Source organism: Lissotriton helveticus (assembly GCF_964261635.1).
Source record: "Lissotriton helveticus chromosome 1_1 unlocalized genomic scaffold, aLisHel1.1 SUPER_1_unloc_65, whole genome shotgun sequence".
Classification (NCBI taxonomy): Eukaryota; Metazoa; Chordata; class Amphibia; order Caudata; family Salamandridae; genus Lissotriton; species Lissotriton helveticus.
The window spans coordinates 1,016,611-1,035,435 of record NW_027611709.1 but is presented as its reverse complement, the minus strand read 5'-3'; the positions used below and the strand labels follow the sequence as shown (position 1 = coordinate 1,035,435).

The 18,825-nt window shown below is 45.3% G+C and overlaps 1 protein-coding gene across 1 annotated transcript in view; it reads left to right on the top strand.

Annotated features, from left to right (window-relative positions):
• The first annotated feature begins 635 nt into the window (after window positions 1-635).
• LOC144806352 (uncharacterized) overlaps window positions 636-18,825 on the top strand; it is a 45,202-nt gene continuing 27,012 nt past the window's right edge. The window contains exon 1 of the mRNA XM_078672732.1: window positions 636-743. The gene's annotated coding sequence lies outside the window, so the exon portion shown is untranslated. The remainder of the gene's footprint in view (window positions 744-18,825) is intronic.

Genomic DNA, 18,825 nt, shown 5'->3' with positions numbered 1-18,825 from the left:
CTGTTCCTATTGTGAAGCGCTCTGACACCTTCGGGTAAAGTCCGCGCTATATAAAAATGCATAAATAAATAAATAAATAAAACTTGTCACTTTCCTTTTGTGCACTTTTGACTACCTCATGTATTTTTGGTTGCTCACAATTTTCACTATTACCTTATGTAAGTAACGTATGTTTTTGCAATCTGTTCTTTTGTGATGTTTCTCATTATGTTTCATTTCTGTTCCTAATGTGAAGCGCTCTGACGCCTTAGGGTAAAGTCCGCGCTATATAAAAATGCATAAAGTTCAAGTATTAGTATCCATGCCTTTCCCCGCTCCCCCTCGTGTGTGCGCATGCGTGAGTGACTAGCGTAGGGTGTACACAGCCAGACGGGGGAGCGCCACTACAGAGGCACAACCTGCATGAATCAGCACCCCTCTGACGTAGGGGGTGTACAAAACGACGGGGGTGGAAATCTAGTTAGAACACCCCAATGGCGAGACTCTTCCTGGCAGTCAGTGTCTGCGGCTCCGCGCATGCGCACGTCACCCCGCGGAGTTCCTCTTCCGCCGAACGCTCCAATGAGGGCTCTTCCTGGTGGTCAGTGTCTGCGCTCCGCGCATGCGCACTGCGCCCCTCTCGGACCTCCAGGACTCTTTCCTGTGTCCGGTGTCAGCTGCCGCCGGAGCCCCGGGGTCGGGTCTGAGCCCCGAGAGCTTGGCTGGAGGCCGAGCCCGCCGGACGAGAAGCGCCGCAGACGCGGGTGAGGAGGAGGGGGTTCCATGCAGGGGCCTGGAGGGGGCCGGGGAGAGCAGAACCCGGTGCCTGGCTCGGCTCTGGCTCCAGCCCAGTGCCTGGCTCGGCTCCTCGAGCCAAAATAAACCTCTCTCTGGCTCTCTCCCGCCTTAAACTGCATCTGATCAATACAAGTTAATGAGGGACAATACATTATCCTAATCCATATTATTATTATTATTTTTTTTTTTATAGAATCTCCCTCCTGCCTTTTAAAACGCTGCCATGTGTACATTAGTAAACTAAGAGGCAAGACATTTCCCACGTCAGCCCTGTGTATGGACCCGGCTGTTATCAGGCAATATTCAGGTCCATGAAATCAAAGGCAGGTTGTTATCCAGCTGGGTTCTTGAACTCCGTCTCTGTAGACACTTTCATCCATAATTACGAAGTAAAGGGAGTTTTGGTGACATTAAATATGTGCCTAAGATCACACAGTTTTAGCTGGGAAGCTGCGATTCATCCAGTATTTCTGGGTTCACTGTGTAAAGATCAGCCACTAAGTACGTATTTATTTGTTTTTCCTTTTTAGTGTTACTGATTTGTTTTGACCCTTTTCTGCAGTTCTTATATGTTACATGTTCAACCCAAAGTTATTTACATGACCACTAGTTACATTACACAAGGTCACATTATTTTTTTAGGCAGATTAAGATTAAGATCATGGCAAAATTCACCTGAACATAGACTAAGGAAATTCTGATAACATTCCTACCTTCACCAGTATTCCTTATTATGACCAGGGACCAACTAGACAACCTAGTCATTATATTTGCCATTGTCATGAATCAACAGGTATTTCCTGTTTTCTACCCTATTGCTTTACGTTGCACAAGATGTTACGTATACGTGATTTACCTGCATTTATCTTTTGTTAATTAACCTCACTAATTGTAAAGCGCTCTGACATCCGCAAGGATCTTGTTCGCGCTCTATAAAACTTTCAAAATAAATAAATAAGGTATTTGTCCGGAGTCACAGGATGTTGAGCTGCTGCCGAGAGTCGCACCTGGTTCCCAAGTTTCAGAGTCACATTTAGGGTAGAGCAAAGATAGCAGCAGAACCCCGGCTCGCTGTGGGCCCGAGGTTCCAACAGAACCACGAGCCGAGCCAGAGCCGGGCTCGGGTTTACAGTGGCAGCCCACCTCTACCTTTACCTTGAAACAGTGACAGGTGCTGAAGAGTACAGCAGATGTATAGCAGGTGACTGACTGACTGACTGAATTATTTTTAGAGCGCTCTTATGCCGAGGCGTCTTGGCGCTGATACTTGTGAGTCTAAACCTCTGCTTATTCGTTAATTTATGTGTGGGTCAAGTGGCGTTTGCATGTTCAAGGTGACTACAACTTATTTGTGTGAACTGTCAAGTTAACACAAATAATAAGCCCTCCGCCCCTTTCCTTCTCAGCAGGTTACAAATCTTTCATAGCGCGGGGATGCCCTTGGGTCACCAGGCGCTTTACAAGTCGCTAATAAAATAAAATAAATAAAATAAGTTTCTGACAAAACCTCTAGAATTTGTTTAAAAATGACAACTATTGTGACAGGTAGAGCAGTATCCATTACAGTTTTTCTCCTGGAACATTAATTTCTATGTACTTTCAGTACATCTCCGTCACAATCATAAAGTGCTTATTCTGTTGATTTTGCCAAAATAATCCAGCGCGAGGAGAACAGCAAGCAAAGATGTGGACAAGTGGCCAGGTTGCTGATGACAGTAAAGGGAGACATCCTTTGAATCCAGGATTTTCCATTTGATTCAGTTGTGTGATTCGAGGCAAAATCCACACTCTGATTCTCAGCGGGTGCCTAGAAGTGACAGAGTTCATTTGAACAGAGAGAATGTGCAAGAAGGAATCTCCATTAGGACACTTTAGAAAACTGTTAGTATTTGTCTTACACGTTAATTTACCCAACTGAATTATTTCCTATTTTTTATAAGAGATAAAGGCACTGCTTTTTGCAATCTAGTCCTATATAACCCTTTTTTTGGCATTGTTTCGGCGTGTCAAATGCCAGTACAATGTTTTAAGTGGTTCATATCTGGGGTGGGAAATAATTTGACAAGTGTTACTTCGATATTGAAATTAAAGTTATCAATTTATCATAGCTCCTTTAACGTTATTATAGATCTATCATCCCGTCAACAATGCTCCTCGTACTTTTCTAAATTTGCAAAGCAACAATTATTCCCCATGAGTCTCATGGGTTACTGACAGATACTAGATTAGGGGAATAACTGCCCAGTAGTAATACACTTCAGTGATCTTTATCATCCAGATGCTACTAATTTCAGGCCGCATGCTGCCAGCGCAGTGCAGATTAGCCACATAGAGATCTGGGGTTCAAATGGCAGATGATGAATTCTCCCAAAATCTTCCACATGAATCCACAATTCAACCATTATGTGACTGAGGTCCGTTGGGGACACAGCAGTGCAGTGGCGGCTGGTGGAATTTGAAAGTGGTGAGGCATAAAACCAGTGAATGTATTGTAGTGCAAGTGAAGCAGATGTTTATGAGGGTATGTTTTGGGGGGCCGGAGGCTCTGCACACCAACAGTCCACAGTGCTGCCTTTCAAAGAGGCCCAGCTGTAGCTCTTTCTCTGCATTAATGCGGTAAACAGAATACATGAGGCTCAGATGCATGTGCAGTGTATTCTGTTTAGCGCACAAACCATCTTGCAAATGCGGTATCCCCTCCCTTTCCAAGTCGGCACAGTGTGAAGACTTGGACAGCGAGGAGTGGTAAAAGGTTGCTGATATTGGACAAGCAGCTTCGGGAGTACAGGGTTGATGCTGTAGACACCCAGAGCTGCATTGGAATGTGACTCTTTTGTAACTTGTGGATAGGCCCAGAGCAGGGGTTTAGAAAGTAATAGAATACTTGTCCATGGGACAAGTTGCCTTATAAATCCACTTGTCATGTAACAAAATCCACTTTATATAATCTATTCCCCCTCGCTATAGGAATTCCACATCCCTGTCAGAGGACCCCAATTATTGCAGAATCGGGCTGCCAGCAGCTCAGCCCATACTGCTCAACTTTCAGTTCCATCAATGCTGCCAGCAGGCTCTTGCGCATGTGTCTACTTAAGATGGACTTCGCGTCCATTTTGGAGAACGGAGCAGGCTTGCCTTGACAGTCTGTGCTTTTGACATAATTTAAGTAGGATGGTAATTGCTTTCAGCAATTGCATTCCATATCACATTTAATTGGAAGGTTGTACCCGTCCACCCACTCCCACACCCCGCCGCTGCAGCAGTGAAACCCGTGATCCGGATCATTAATATGTGCACATCTCTACTTCCTACCAAGCGAATTAGGTGACTTGGATTTTTCTTGGTGTGCATGCCACCTTGCATATGACTCGTTCATAATTTAAGGTACTCCGGTTCACTTAATTATAATCCCACATCGCTTCACTCCTTCTACCCCTCGTTGTCTTTTCCTTGTTCCATACAGGATGTCTTGTTATTGTCAGTCCTGATCAGACCCCTACATCCTATTGTACATCCTCTATGGATCCCACAATGTAAGAGCATAAGCAGCCATTGTCAGTCCTGATGAGACCCCTACTTCCTATTGTACATCCTCTGTGGATCCCACAATGTAAGAGCATAAGCAGCCATTGTCAGTCCTGATGAGACCCCTACTTCCTATTGTACATCCTCTGTGTCCCACAATGTAAGAGCATAAGCAGCCATTGTCAGTCCTGATGAGACCCCTACATCCTATTGTACATCCTCTGTGGATACCACAATGTAAGAGCATAAGCAGCCATTTTCAGTCCTGATGAGACCCCTACATCCTATTGTACATCCTCTGTGGATCCCACAATGTAAGAGCATAAGCAGCCATTTTCAGTCCTGATGAGACCCCTACTTCCTATTGTACATCCTCTATGGATCCCACAATGTAAGAGCATAAGCAGCCATTTTCAATTTGCCAATGTTAGCCTGCTTTTCCTGAAATTGTTCTCTGTGAATGCTAATTCTGTTTGACCGTTCAGTGGAAAATTTCCATTTAAAGAACACCTGAAAGGGGTCTATTCACAGACTGCATTTTGAAGTATGTGAAGTAGAACTATTTACTAACCTAGGATGGAGACTTCTACCTCATTGTCCCTTTTCTTTACTATTCAGAAATCTTAATCAGGAAGGCAGAGATCTCTGCACTTGTAAGCCTACGTTTGACTAGTAAATGTGTGAGGGCATGGGGGTGCCTGGAAAATAGGGGAAACTTACTATATAATGGGAGGGGTTTTAGCAAATTTTGAGAGGCTTTTAGGGATGCAGCCTATGTTAGGTAGCTGCAGGAATGAGATGCAAGTAGCACCGCCAAGAGCTTCCGCAGTACCCATAGGAGTTTAAATAAAACTCCAAACAAGTTACAGGTAGAATGATAACCGATAACTTCGTCAAATACCGACTGAATAATGAAAATAGGTAAGTGAGTTTCACTTACCTATTGTTAGAGCGATCCAAATATATTTTCGCTCTCAGTACGGTCCTGAAGAAAGTCCACCGATCTTTAGAGACACCCAAGGACTGAAACATGTCGACACAATAATCATTTAGGTGCAGTTGACCATTAATACATCCACCCAAGCACCTCACGCAGTTTTTAACCGTACCCCTTCATGGCCAATAAAATACGGTACACAGGAAAGGAGGTATTTTTAATTTCACTATTTTCGCCAATACACACGAAATCACTACCATGAACATGGCCACGATAAAAATTTGAAGGAGTTGGTTGGGAATTTTCAAACAAAAAGGTTTGACCACTTAAGGGTGATGTAGCCTATCTGAGGCAAGAAGTTGGCAGAGAAGGTATTAAACCAAAGGAGAAGTTGATGGAGTCAATTAACAATGCCCCTCCGGCCAAAAGTAAAGAAGATACAGGGGCGCTTTTATACCTCGTTGAATTTTACACAAAGTTTGTGAATAACTTTCTCGAAAATACTTACACTGTCAGGCAATTGCTAAAGAATACGTCTAAATTTGAATTGCCAGTAGTTTTGGGAAGTGTTTAGTGAACTGAATAAAGACTTTTGTAGTGCACCGCCTGAATGTGGTTTCAGGCTTGAAAGGTGTAGTAACTATTCCTGCAATTGGTAATGGGTTAGATACAGTACTGACCCAAGTGGTAAGAAAGGATGTGAAATAGTTATAACCTTTGTGTTTGACCTGCAGAAACAAAATATTCCTTGCCAGAGAGAGGGCTTTAAACCTTTTCACCAGTTTCAATAAATCAACGGGTTGGTGAAACGTAACTACTCAACTGAAAGGGTCTTAAGGCGCTGGGGGGGCTCCTGGAAGTTCACAGTGATTCGTCTAAGAGTAAGGTCTTGTGGTCCTTCATGAACTTGGAGAGTGTTTGTGTCTGCCAGAGGTGGAGAGGGAGGGTGTTCCATTCCTTGGCTGCGAGGAAGGGAAAAGATCGACCTGCTGTTCTGGTCTTCCTAATGCTCTGCACCGTCGCAAGGGAGAGCTGAGCTGAGCGGAAGGATCTTTGGGGTGCGTGGAACGAGAGGCGGTAGCTCGGGTAGGTGGGTCCGGTGTTGTGTAGGGCTTTGTGGGCATGGGTGAGAACCTTTAAGGTGATTCTCTTCTCGATGGGGACCCAATGTAGTGTCCTCAGGTGTTGGGTGATGTGGCAATGGCATGGTAGGTTGAGGACTTGCCTGGCGGAGGCGTTATAGAGTTTGCAGGTGAGGTTCTTGTTGATCCCGACGTAGAGTGCGTTACCGTAGTCCAGTCTGCTGCTGACGAGGGCGTGGATGACTGTCTTTCTGTGTTCGAGAGGAATCCAATTGAAGGTCTTTCGTAGGAGGCAGAAGGTATGGAAACGGGAGGAGTCAGCGTTGATTTGACGGTCCATTTTGAGTTTGGAGTCTAGGATGATTCTAAGGTTGCGTGCTTGGGCAGTGTGGGAGGGTGGGTTCCCAAGGGCAGGGTCCACCAGGTGTCGTTCTAGGCATCGGGTGTGAGCCCTTCATGAGTTTTTTGGTTTTGTCCGTGTTGAGTTGTAGCCAGCTGTTCTTCATCCACCTAGCGACAGTTTCCATCCCTTCTTGAAAGTTTTGTATGAAGATGTTTGGTTCGTTGGATAGGGAGAGGATGAGTTGGGTGTCGTCTGTGTAGGATACAATGTCCATGGGATCTGACGATAGGTGCGAGCAGAGCCATGTAAACGTTGAACAGTGTGGGGCTGATCGAGGATCCTTGGGGAACTCCGCAGGTGGTCAGTGTGGGATCTGAGAGGAAAGGCAGGAGCCTGACCCGCTGCGTCCTGCCAGAGAGGAATGAGCGGATCCAGCTGAGGGCATGCCCCAGATCCCTGCGTCATGTAGTCTGTGGGCTATGGTGCTTTGAGAGACTGTTGAAGGCTCCGGATAGGTCCAGGAGGATGAGTGCCACAGTCTCTCTTCTGTCAGGGAGGGAGCAGATGTCTGTCGCGGCGAGAAGCGCGGTTTCGGTGCTGTGGTTTTTCCTGAAGCCAGATTGGGAGGAGTCAGGGATGTTTTCTTCTATGAAGGATGCGAGCTGGCTGTTGATGCCTTTTTCGATGACCTTCGCTGGGTACGGGAGTAAGGAGATTCGTCTGTAGTTTTTGAGGTCAGTTGGGTCCGCCCTGGGTTTTTTCAGGAGAAGGTTGACCTCTGCATGTTTCCAGTCATTGGGGAAGGAGGCAGTCTCAAAGGAGCTGTTGATGATTTGATGAAGCTCGGGCGATGATGTCAGCTGGTCTGTGGTAGATCTGGTGGGGGCAGGGGTCTGTGGGAGCCCCGGAGTGGGTTGACTTCATAGTTTTCAGGGTGCCTTCAATGGTGACAGCAGTCCAGCTGTCTAGCGTAAGCTGCGTGGTGTATGGATGTGTAGGTTCCTTGTGTAGGTTGTTGTCGTCATAGATGGTCTTGATTTTGTGGTGGAAGAAGGTGCTGAGTCTGTCGCAGCGGTGTGGGGAGATGTTGGTTGTCTCACTGTTGCGTTGGGCGAACTCTTTACTGATGCCGAAGAGTTCCTTGCTGTTGTGTGCGTGGGTGGAGATTCTGTCCTGGAGTGCTTTCTTCTAGAGTATCTAATGAGGTTGTGGTGGGCGGCGGTGGCTGCATTGGCTCACATGGCCATTAAGTTGTTCGTCTAAATTACACTGTACAATATGTGCCAAGTGTGGAAAAAAAGATTCTGACTTGAGTCTGATGCCATTACCTATCAAAAAAGTACCAAAGAATGAATGGGGATTTTTTTTTTTGCATGATTATAAAAGGAAAAAGATCCATGGCCTCAGCCATGAGAAATTGGAGCAAAAACTTATGGAAGACAAAAAATTGATAGGCTTGAATGGATATATTAGAGGTTATTAACTTATGAATGATGGACTGAATGAGACTTAAGGAAGAATTGGCTGAAGAGGATGGATTATTGTTGCCGGCGGACTTGTGATTTCTCTGGAAAGTTTGAGAAAGAGAACTCTTGACACTTATAACAGGGGGCATTTAGATATTTGAAAAACAAAGGGCTAACTAAAGAATATTGTCTTGGGGGCCTAGTATAGACAAGGAAGATGAAGGATTTCATGGAAGCATACATTCTGATAAATCACAGCTCACATTCAGTCCAACTTTATTCCCTGTATGTCTTGGTAAAGAGTTAGTGTTGAGGTGATGGGACCCATATGGGAGAATGGTCGGTAAATGAAATGCATATTGGGGATCTATGGTCATTTCTGAAAATGGCCTGAACTGGAAGTTGTGATGTTTGTGGCTTGTGCACACCACATCACACCATGTGAGGTCATGGGCTACAGCCCTTTTGTCTTGATGAAAGGGTGGCTGCCAGTTACCATGGACAACCGTGGGTGGAGGCAAAAGGTTAGACAGGTGGAATAGTCACCAGAAGAGGAGTAATCTCCATATAAATTATGGTATGATGCAAACCACGGAGGTAAAGCCGGTGAAATTCAGTGCTGGACTTTGGATCAGGGATGGAACTGGATGAGGCAGTGAGAGTAAGTGGTCTGTAACACAGTGGTCTATGGTAGAGCTGTCTTCATCCGGGGCTGAAGGTATCCACTGGGGAAGATTTGGTAGTCTGACCAACAAGCCTAAGAAATTCTAACATTGTGTGTGTTAACTTATGGCTTCATGTGATACCTGTATATAGGGTGTACTTTTTTAGGGCGAGCCCTCGTAATGCACTGCATAGCAGTGCTCGCGTAGGCGAGCCGTTTTGAAGGGGTTTTCAAAATGGACCTTGAAATTCCACACAGCTTGTGCTTGTGCATTTCCAAGGTCCATTTTGATTGGGCTTTGCGTGTGTGCTGTTTTTTTAACAGAACACGCAATAGGCCATAGGCGGTTGTGTAGCTCCGCATATGGCCTATTGGTGTCTGTTACTCGCACCAAAGCTCATATGTTTTCAATTATTGCGCCCACACGGGCGTGATAATTGATAACATATGCTTCGCAGTGGCGCGCGTGCACCACTCGCGGGCTTTTTTTTTTTTACGCTTTCAGTGCTGCTTGTTTCTATTGCGTCTCCCGCTCTTTGCCTCTGACTCATTGCTAAATCCTTGCATAACTGTAGCTGGATTTATTGTGTCGGGGGCCAAGCGGGCCAAGTGTTTAATGAAGCAGTGAGCTATGCTATCCGACGAGCGCCCTCACTTTTAATCAGGTCTCGCGGGAGCGGAGTTCTCGCCTCTGCCTGAGTGTGCGTGGTTCATCGCACTCCACAAAGACCACAGAGCCGTAAAGTGTCACGAGGTGAGCGCTTCGGTTGAATTTGATGTCTGAGACATGTCTTGCATGAAGTAACTAAGCAGCAAAATCGTACTTAAGTGACAAAACGCACAGGCTGTGCACCCCCGCATCCGCGCATCTCACACGACTGATTCAAGTGCCACGCGGAACCAGCCAATGTCACATTCCATGCAAGCAAGACAGAGCCACATTATGTAGCAAACTGGCCACCCAAGCCTGCAGCTTATTTTAGACATTATTGTTAGCAGCACATTCTGTTAGTCCATCTGCTCTCGCGCGTGCCCTCTTCCCCCGGAGTGAACACTGCTACCCGATACCCTGGGCAGGGCACACAAAACCTGCTGTCCAGGAACAATCGTGCCAGGCGCATTTCTCACGGGCCGTCAGCCGAGCACACCACAGCCCGCAACAAAGCAAATCAGAAAATGGCGATCGATGAACTGTGCACTAATAAGTCAAATTTGTTCGTCAAATTCAATTTGTGTCCAATGAGCACTCATCGGGCCATGGTGGGGGCTCGTGGGCCAGAGCCAGCACGAGAGCTGGGGCAGGGACAAGGCTGTGTACACGGGCATGTAGGTCACTGCAAACAATGTCCGAGGCACCCACAGCATGGGCTGTGTGGTGGATAAGGAGCATCGAGTATCATTTAGAGGGCTTGGCTAACACGACCTAAAAATATTTTCACTATACAAGTGCCAGAACACCTAGCACTACGATTGGTTGTTTGGTTTGTTCTGTGTTCTCGTGTGTGCTGCCTGGATTTACAAACACGAAGTATGGTATAAAATTAACACATAAATACGCTCTAACCAAATTAACTTGGAGGAGAAGTGTAAAATATTGAATAGATAAATGTGACACTAACTATAATGGTTGGCCAAGGGGCACACAATAATGTTTAAGTTTTGGCTTGATCATTTAATATTATAGCACTGTTTTTGTGAAGGCAGAAGCTTTGTCAGCCTTATGTGCAACTTGAAATATAAGTGCAGTTAAGTACAGCATAATATTTTTTTTCAAAATTTTTAAGTTTCATCTTGCATGGAAACTTTGCCCCGTCTGTTTTATCCTCCGACATTATCACTTTTCCACCTCTTTTACCCCCATCTGCCAACGAGTGCTTGTAATTTTATTACACTATCTTGTCGTTTATGTAGAGTTGGTATTACCTTACACAGTCCGTTAATAGACTGGATAAACGCCAATTCTATTTAAACTAGGCTCCCGCTCTCTCAAACACAGCTGCAGCCAGACTACTATTTCTGTGCAGGCAGCTTGACCCAGGCCTCAGCGCTGACCCAGCCCGTCCAGGGAGAAACCGGAGCAGGCAGCAGAGGGGGAAGCCAGGTCGGGCCACTGAACCAGGATTTATACCCAGCTCACCCCTTTTCTTTCATATTGCTATTAGGCTGCACAAATAGCCTGCAGGCTTAGTCATTTGGTATCTGATTTACAAGTAGTCACAAGGAGACTGGTGCGCTAGTGGTGGCCTGTGGCGCAGTGCATCTGGATAGGCTAGACTTGACGATGAAACCAAATTTAAACAATGTTGGTGGTGGCAGAGAAGGTTGGATCTGCAGTGTGCCATTTGCGTCCCCACCGTGCCAGCCTTACTACTGCAGTTGTCATTTACGATACCAACCTTGCCAGTTACCAACCAGCCTGCACCTCGCACTATGCAGGCCTAGTACAACCTCCCCATGCCTCACGTCCGCAGCGATCGAAGCTGGAATTAACATTCTTCTAATACCCAATTTAATGGTGCTCAATTTATCGACCTCGGAAGACTGAAAGACTGGCCCGACATCTTACGGGACCCAACTAGAAACCTGTTGACAATTTATCACGGATGGAGTTTAACTCACCGAGCAGCATACCACAAGAGCACGTGGGGTGGACTAAAAGGGATGTGAGGAACAAACGATGACAATTCCGTTTGAAATAAATTCACCATAGTTTCCACCTTAATAGCACACATGACTTTGCTATTCAGATCGCCCCACAAGAAAAGGTCGTAGCAAGTGTGCACAGCCCTCCTTTCTTTTACAGGGAGGTTGAAAACGTGTGCTGATATTTTCCATGCTTTCATTTTTATAATGTTCCTGGTGAAAACATTATTCTTCAATACCAAATTAAAGCTCACATTAATACATTTAAAAATTACCATTTCACCTAGTAGATGCCCAGCTGACACGTGGAGGCGTGTAATCTGTTTGGAGGCAATCACTCAATCATGGCCTGGTGGATATCTGTAGGAACAGCGCCTTTTTCGTTCAGTTGTGTACAGTAGCGACCACGTGAATGTATCGACTCGTGCAACCAGAGAGTAGGGAAGTTCATTCATAGAACTGGACCCTCACAACCGAGTGCAGCTGGGGCCGCTCTGTGCAAATCTTTGTGAATACCCCGAGTAGTGTGGTCAACCCCAGAGGACATTCCCCAGCACCTGGATCAAACATTAAAGAAGCAGAAATACAGAACACTTGGAGAGCAAACACGCCTCCTCTTCCAACTGGTATCATCTAGAGAACAAGCATTGGCATAGCCAACGGGTCTCGTTGTAACATGGATTAAGGCCCAGAGTGGCTTCTGGAGGGCGCATAATGTGCATACTCCTTATCAAGTTTGAGTGCTATGGATACCACTTTCCTCTCGTATGCCATTAGTGCAAGGATTAATCATCAGCCGCCTCGACTATGGCAACGCCTTGTTGGCATCCATTAATGAAACTCTCGTAACCAAGCTCCAGGTTCTACAGAATACCGCAGCAAGACTGGTCCTTAATTTCCCCCCGGTCACCCTCCGCCCCCAACCTAAAGTCCCTACACTGGCTGCCCATTAAAAAACGGATCACTTTCAAAATATGCTGCCTCGGACACAACACCCTAAACAGTAAGGGACCCCGCTACCTAGCGCAGAAACTAATAGCATATCAACCCCCCAAGATCCATCCGCTCATCCAGCAAACATCTCCTAACCATACCCAAGACGCGCACCGTCAAACATGGCGGCAGGTCATTCTCCAAAATTGCCCCTACTATCTGGAACACCCTGCCATTACCTCTTGGAACAGAAGGCGACCACAAGAAATTCCGCAGTTCCCTTAAAACCTTCTTATTCTAAGCACCTGTCCCTCAGCTCGTCCTCCCTGTGATCTATGGTAATTGCTGTTGTAGCGCTATGAGACCGTTCGGTGATATACGCGCTTAATAAATGTCACAAACTAAACTAAACTAAACTATCGGCTCACTGGGACGCAGACGACTGACAGTGGTAAACCTGTTAAAGTGGCAAATCAGGCTTTTAATACCTACCCCATCTGCAGAACTCCTACGGGACATTCCACGGATCTTTTGTAAGAAATAAGACGTTTGGTTGGAGAGAAGAAAGAGGGGTCCCTTTGAAAATTAGGGAGTTTTCCTTATCCTTTTCTGGCCCATTATCCCTCCTCCCAAACACAGTAGCAGGATTTTGCTTGAGCCCCAAGCAGGACGAGGCCTCAATATTTTGCACTATGTACTTTGCATTTTATTCTCTTTCTTCCACAACCCAGAAGGTTCTCCTCTTGCTGTAAAGGGAAAAATAATTTAAATAACTTTGAGCTTGTTTTAACTGCTTATGCGAACTTGGCTTAGAACTCTACCCATGAAATACCATTGTCTGTATTTCTTTAAAATCTCTATTAATACTATGCCGGCTGTATTATTTCTCGTTTTATTTTATGCGTAATTACAATGTGTAATTCTAGGCATGTAATGATTTTAATTTTTGGAATATGAATTACTTACAACAGGTTAGCAGGAGGTTTAGGAGGACAGTTTATCTTTCTTTCATACCCTTTTTGGGATTCTACTGACAAAAGAGCCGTGCTCAAAATCGACTGTTGCAATACACAACTACTCTCTGCAGTTTTAATACAAGGATGGGGAAGAAACTTGTTAATATTGAGTGTGCTTTATTGCCTTGTAAACTCAAGCGGAGTACTTTTTAATGATTTATGGGTTCGTAGCCTTTGGGATTACACATTCCTGAGCAACAGATAAAACAGTGTGTGATGGATCATTCTTGGCCCGGCCTACAAAGGGATGAAGTGTGGTTAGGAGATAGCTCGCGGCATCACACACAATACAAACATACTCATGCACACACGCACACACACACACACACATACAAATGCACACATGCGCACACACCCACACACACCCAAGCATGAACACACACACACACACAACACACACACAAATGCACACATGCCCACACACACCCAACCATGAACACACACACACTCACGCACACACATGTGCATGCACACTCATACACACACCTACATAGACATGCATGCACAAATGCACAGACACGCGCAAGTGCATGCACACACACAAATGCGGACGCGGACTGCAGAGGAGACTCGTTTATGTGGCGTGAAACCTCTCCTCATGGAGCGACTCTTGGGACCCCAGAGCAGGAGACCTGCATTACTGAGGTTGGTAGAACTGCAGATACAACAGTGCAGGAAACGGATGGCTATTTGTGGTGTCTCATTTACAACTGATTTTACAATGGGTTTACACACATCTTTTTAGCTTATTCAGATAATAGTTTTTATTAAAACTAACAAATCCTCTTTCACACGCAATACAATTCACTTTTGCATATCCCTGTCATGTTAACCTACAACTTTTACGCGTCCTTTGCAAACAGCTACACATTTCACACTATCTCTAGACATTCCAGGCCCCACATACCGTGACCTTTTATTACTCCTACAAGATTACTATCTTTTATTGCCTTGTACTGTATTTAAACACAGAGGGGCAACATATCCGCACCTGTGGGAGCAAGGTCAGTAAGGGTTTAAAAACTACTGTAATCGTAAGGTTAAGCACAAGCCCCTGTAGCGGATGCCTTAGCCCAGTTAGCTACCAAACTATCTGTCTGTGTGTCTGTATCTGTGTATCTCTGTGTGTCTCAGTCTCTATGTGTGCGTGTCTGTCTCTGTGTGTGCGTCACTCTTTATGTATACGCCTTTGTCTATGTGTGTGCCTTTCTGTGTCTGTGTGCATAACTCTGTTTGCGTGTGTTTTTTGCAGTTTGTGCGTTTTTGTATCTGTGTCTGTGTGTGCATCTCTATGTGCGCGTTTCTATCTCTCGGAACACATCTGTCTCTGTGTGCGTGCCTCTATCTGCGTGCATTTTTCGGTATGTGCATCTCTATCTCTGTGTGTGCGCCGCTATGTGTGCATTTGTCTCTGTAAGTACATCTCTTCTCTGTGTGTGCATCTTTGTTTCTATGTGTTTCTGTCTCTGTGTGTGCGTCGCTATACGTGTGTCAGTCTCTATGTGTGAATGTCTGTCTGTGAGTATGTCTCTCTGTATGTATGTCTCTATGTATATGTCTACTGTTAGCCTCACTGGCAATGTAAACATTGGCATTGGAACGCTATAATACACATGCTTACTCCACAGATACAGACAAACCTGCCATTCCCTAACACATACAGGACACAAACCAGCAAACATATCCAGCTAAATATAAACAATGCCAAATTCTCTAACTCTAACTAATGCGAGACCTGTTGCATTGCAAATGCTTGTTGTTTCTTTTTTTCTTTCTTTTTTTAATTTTCTTTAGTTTTCTGAAAGAAAGGAGATGTGTGGAATCTGAGTAGTTAAGAGGTATCTCCTTTGAGCCATCATAGTTCTTTTTGCCGCGTCTGTTCCCTACACTCCATGATATCGTAGGATTTTATGGAAGGGCCTTTAAGAAAGTAGCGTGTGAAGAGCTGCAGCTCCACTGGGCCTGAAATAAATATCACTTTGTTAGTTCACCATTGGTCGAGTGTGGTATGAGGAACGCAAGACTTTTGTTGCTCCCTTCACCACCCACCTACACACACACTTTCTCCTAACATGTAAACTCACCATTTTCTTTTAGTTTGGCACTGCCAAAATTCTGTTAATCAAAAAGGGATACGAGGGGAAAAAAAGCTATCTAGGGCAGTCCCCCACTCAACAAATCTACAACAAGAAGCCCTCTTAGCCTGCATGTAATGAATCTCAGACTCAGTAACTTACGGGGTCATACCTCCCGTCCACACACCAAGTGGCCAAATCAGGTCAGTGCTGCGTTACAGGTCCAGACATGCATTCAAACATACCAACAACACAGTGCACATGGTACAACACATAAAGAAAATATGTGTGAAAGCAAGGAAAGCACCTCACGGACGTGACACCCGAGGGGGTTCCCGGTCTATGAATGGCCGGTTTACCCACTTCTCATCATCGGTTACTTTCCTTGCAGGGAGGATGAAAATGTGCAAAAGAAGATGTGCACAAAACAGGATAGAGAAACAGAAAGGGAGTGTACAGATACACTACCTGGTAGGATAGAGATATGTGTTCAGAACTAACAAGTACCTACACCCAACACCAACAAAACATAAAAATATTTAAAATAGTGAGGTTTGGCTGGCTGAATCAATTTTATTCTGGTGCTGCCAAACTGCACTGTTTATAAAAAATGGTTAAATTGATACCATTTGATGTTGTAATTGGACCAACATGTTTCATTGCCTTGTCATTGGCAATTTCATCAGGGCAAATGGTTGGGTCTCTTATTCTTAATCCTCCATTTGGAAACCTGTGCACATACATACATAAAAACAACAGAACACAGCAGTGGTAAGGTGATGAACCAATGGGAGTCTAAGCATATCTCACACTCATGCCCCTGGCTATTACCTTGTGCTCGCAAATAATGGGTATACCGGCGAGCATCAAATAGGACGGCGTGTCAGCGGATCACGAATCCGTCTTGGAGACTCCTCAAGGTGAGTCACCTAAATAGAGAGACATAATTCGCCCGTTTCATGTATCTCAGAATACTCGTTCTCATTCGTTATTTACATGTTGCTGCTTGGGCAAAGGAGTTGCCTATAATGTACCAACAGAAAGACCATCGGTAACGACTATTACAAGTCGGTTTTACAAATTCCACAAACATTGTCAGGTCGATAAGTAGTAGCATTACATAAAAATTGTAGCATTACATAAAAATTGTATCGCCAAGGGGGTTGTTGACTCCCTCCCCCCGAAGTTACACGGAGATTCCGCTCACCTTTTACAATCACGCAGTATGCGGGGAGAGCGCAAAAAACATGGCCCGCTCAAGCGGAGTGTCCAGGGGGTGCGTGCCTACCAGAATTGTAATGGACGCAAGTGGACCGGGACGGGGAGCCAACGCTACTCGCTACAACATACCACTGCCGAGTCCCTCCGGCGCTTCCGTCGTCTCACAATCCAAGCCTGGATTGGGACGCGGAAGTAACCCGGAGGGGACTCCGCCCCTCGCGCAACGTGGCGGCCATCTTGAGTAAGGGGTGAAGTCAGAGTAAGGAATGACCTGACTTCATTCGTTTCGCAAGTGAGCATCCGAATGCTCAGAGTCAAGGCGACCCAATTCAAAGGTCTAATTCAGAGATCTAACGCTGTTTGTTCTTAAAGAATAGGATTTAATAAACCGTTGTGTGGACGATTTATTCTGAACAAGCCAATCGAGTGTGCCAGAGACAGTCACAGACAGAACTCACCGGCAGATAGACATTCAAGGGAGAGGGGCCTTCAGGGATCACAGCACATGCTCGTGCCAGGCAGAGTGATACAATGCCACGTTCCGACTGCCGGACAGCCACCCCATTACATTGATGATTTATAGAAAGGTGGCCGTACTGAGTCTCAGCTGCTGCCAGGTTGGAATATTCATTTAAGACGGGCCAGCAATATGTCTACCGCCTGCTCACTTTATTCCATTCGATAGAGTCATTAAGACCCTCTTTGTCAGCCTTCTCTGAATAAATCCAGCGTGCTTCCTTTTTGGCAAGTATTGCGTCTAGATTGTGTGTGTTACCCATCACCTTCTCTAGTACTGTCCAATGCAAATCACTGGGCCCGTGGTTTCTTTCTATGAAATGTTGGACCAGACGGGTTGTGAGTTTTCTGGCTCGGATGGTGCTAAGGTGCTCCTGAATGCGCACTTTCACTTTACGTGTTGTGAGGCCTATGTAATGTAACCCACAGGTACAGGTAATTCTATAGATAACATGTGTGGTGTTACAATTACTGAATTTGGTCAAATGCCACGTCTTGCCATTATGTAGTGTAACTTCTTTGGTTGCAGTGGTCAGTGAGCATACAGAGCAGCCACCACAGGGGTAGTGACCACGACTATTAACCCTCAGACCAATTCTATACCGGCGGGACCAGCCAGTCGCCAAATGCATCCATAAAGAAATCTAGAATCCATGCCCGCTGCCTTCAAATCAACTTGTGGCAATTTATATAGCGAAAAGCTACCTCCAAACAGGTGTCCCGGTGTTTCTCCGCCAGAAGTCTTTATTGGTCACAACAGCATCTCCTAATGTTGACTCCCCACTGCTTCCAGCATGCCCAGGGAGTTGCATTGCATCCACCTTCCTCACTCTTGTCTAAACTTTTGAGGTCACTCCCTATTTGCATATGTGACTGTCGGCTAACTTGTACGTATCCAATCTGATTTCCATTCTTGTATAGTCGATCAGACATGCACCTCCCAGTACCTGGCGATATCTTGCTTGGCCACAACAAAACCCAGACTGCAAAACAACATTTTGGACTTTGGTAGATCAACATCATTGGGCATCCCAAGGAGAAAACATGTAGGGAGGGTCCAGTAGGATCGAGTCCTTAAGAACTCTGTGAAGATCTCGACAGTCTTTCCCGAGTAGGTCTGAATCAAAGGACAGCTCTAAACAGTGTGAAAGAAGGAACCCTCCCCATCTAATCGTCTCAAACAACAAGAATCTTGTTCCGCAGCCATGGCGTGAAGCCTCTGCCTACCATAGCATACCCTATGAAGAATTTTGAACTGCATTAAGCCGAGCCATAACTTTATGGCCATCTCGTTTCGGTGCATTAATGCTGCCTTCTAAACAATATTTTCTAATTGTCCCCCACGCTTGAAATATTTTTGTTAAGTATCCAAACCGGGCTCTATCTATCAGTCTGTTGATACTTAGACAGTATACCCAGACCACCTTAGAGGCGTGAAGTTCATGAGTTAAAAACATTGGTCTCAAAGTGAGACATGCTTTTAAAAATGCTTGAAGCACTGATTCTCGCCTATAGCTACAAAATCGGCCATATTGCCAGTTCAGTAGTTTTGCCCAGTTTGTCCGATTTTCTTTGATGGGAAGAGTCCTTAGCCGTAGGCATAACATTTGAGCATCTAGTCATTCTA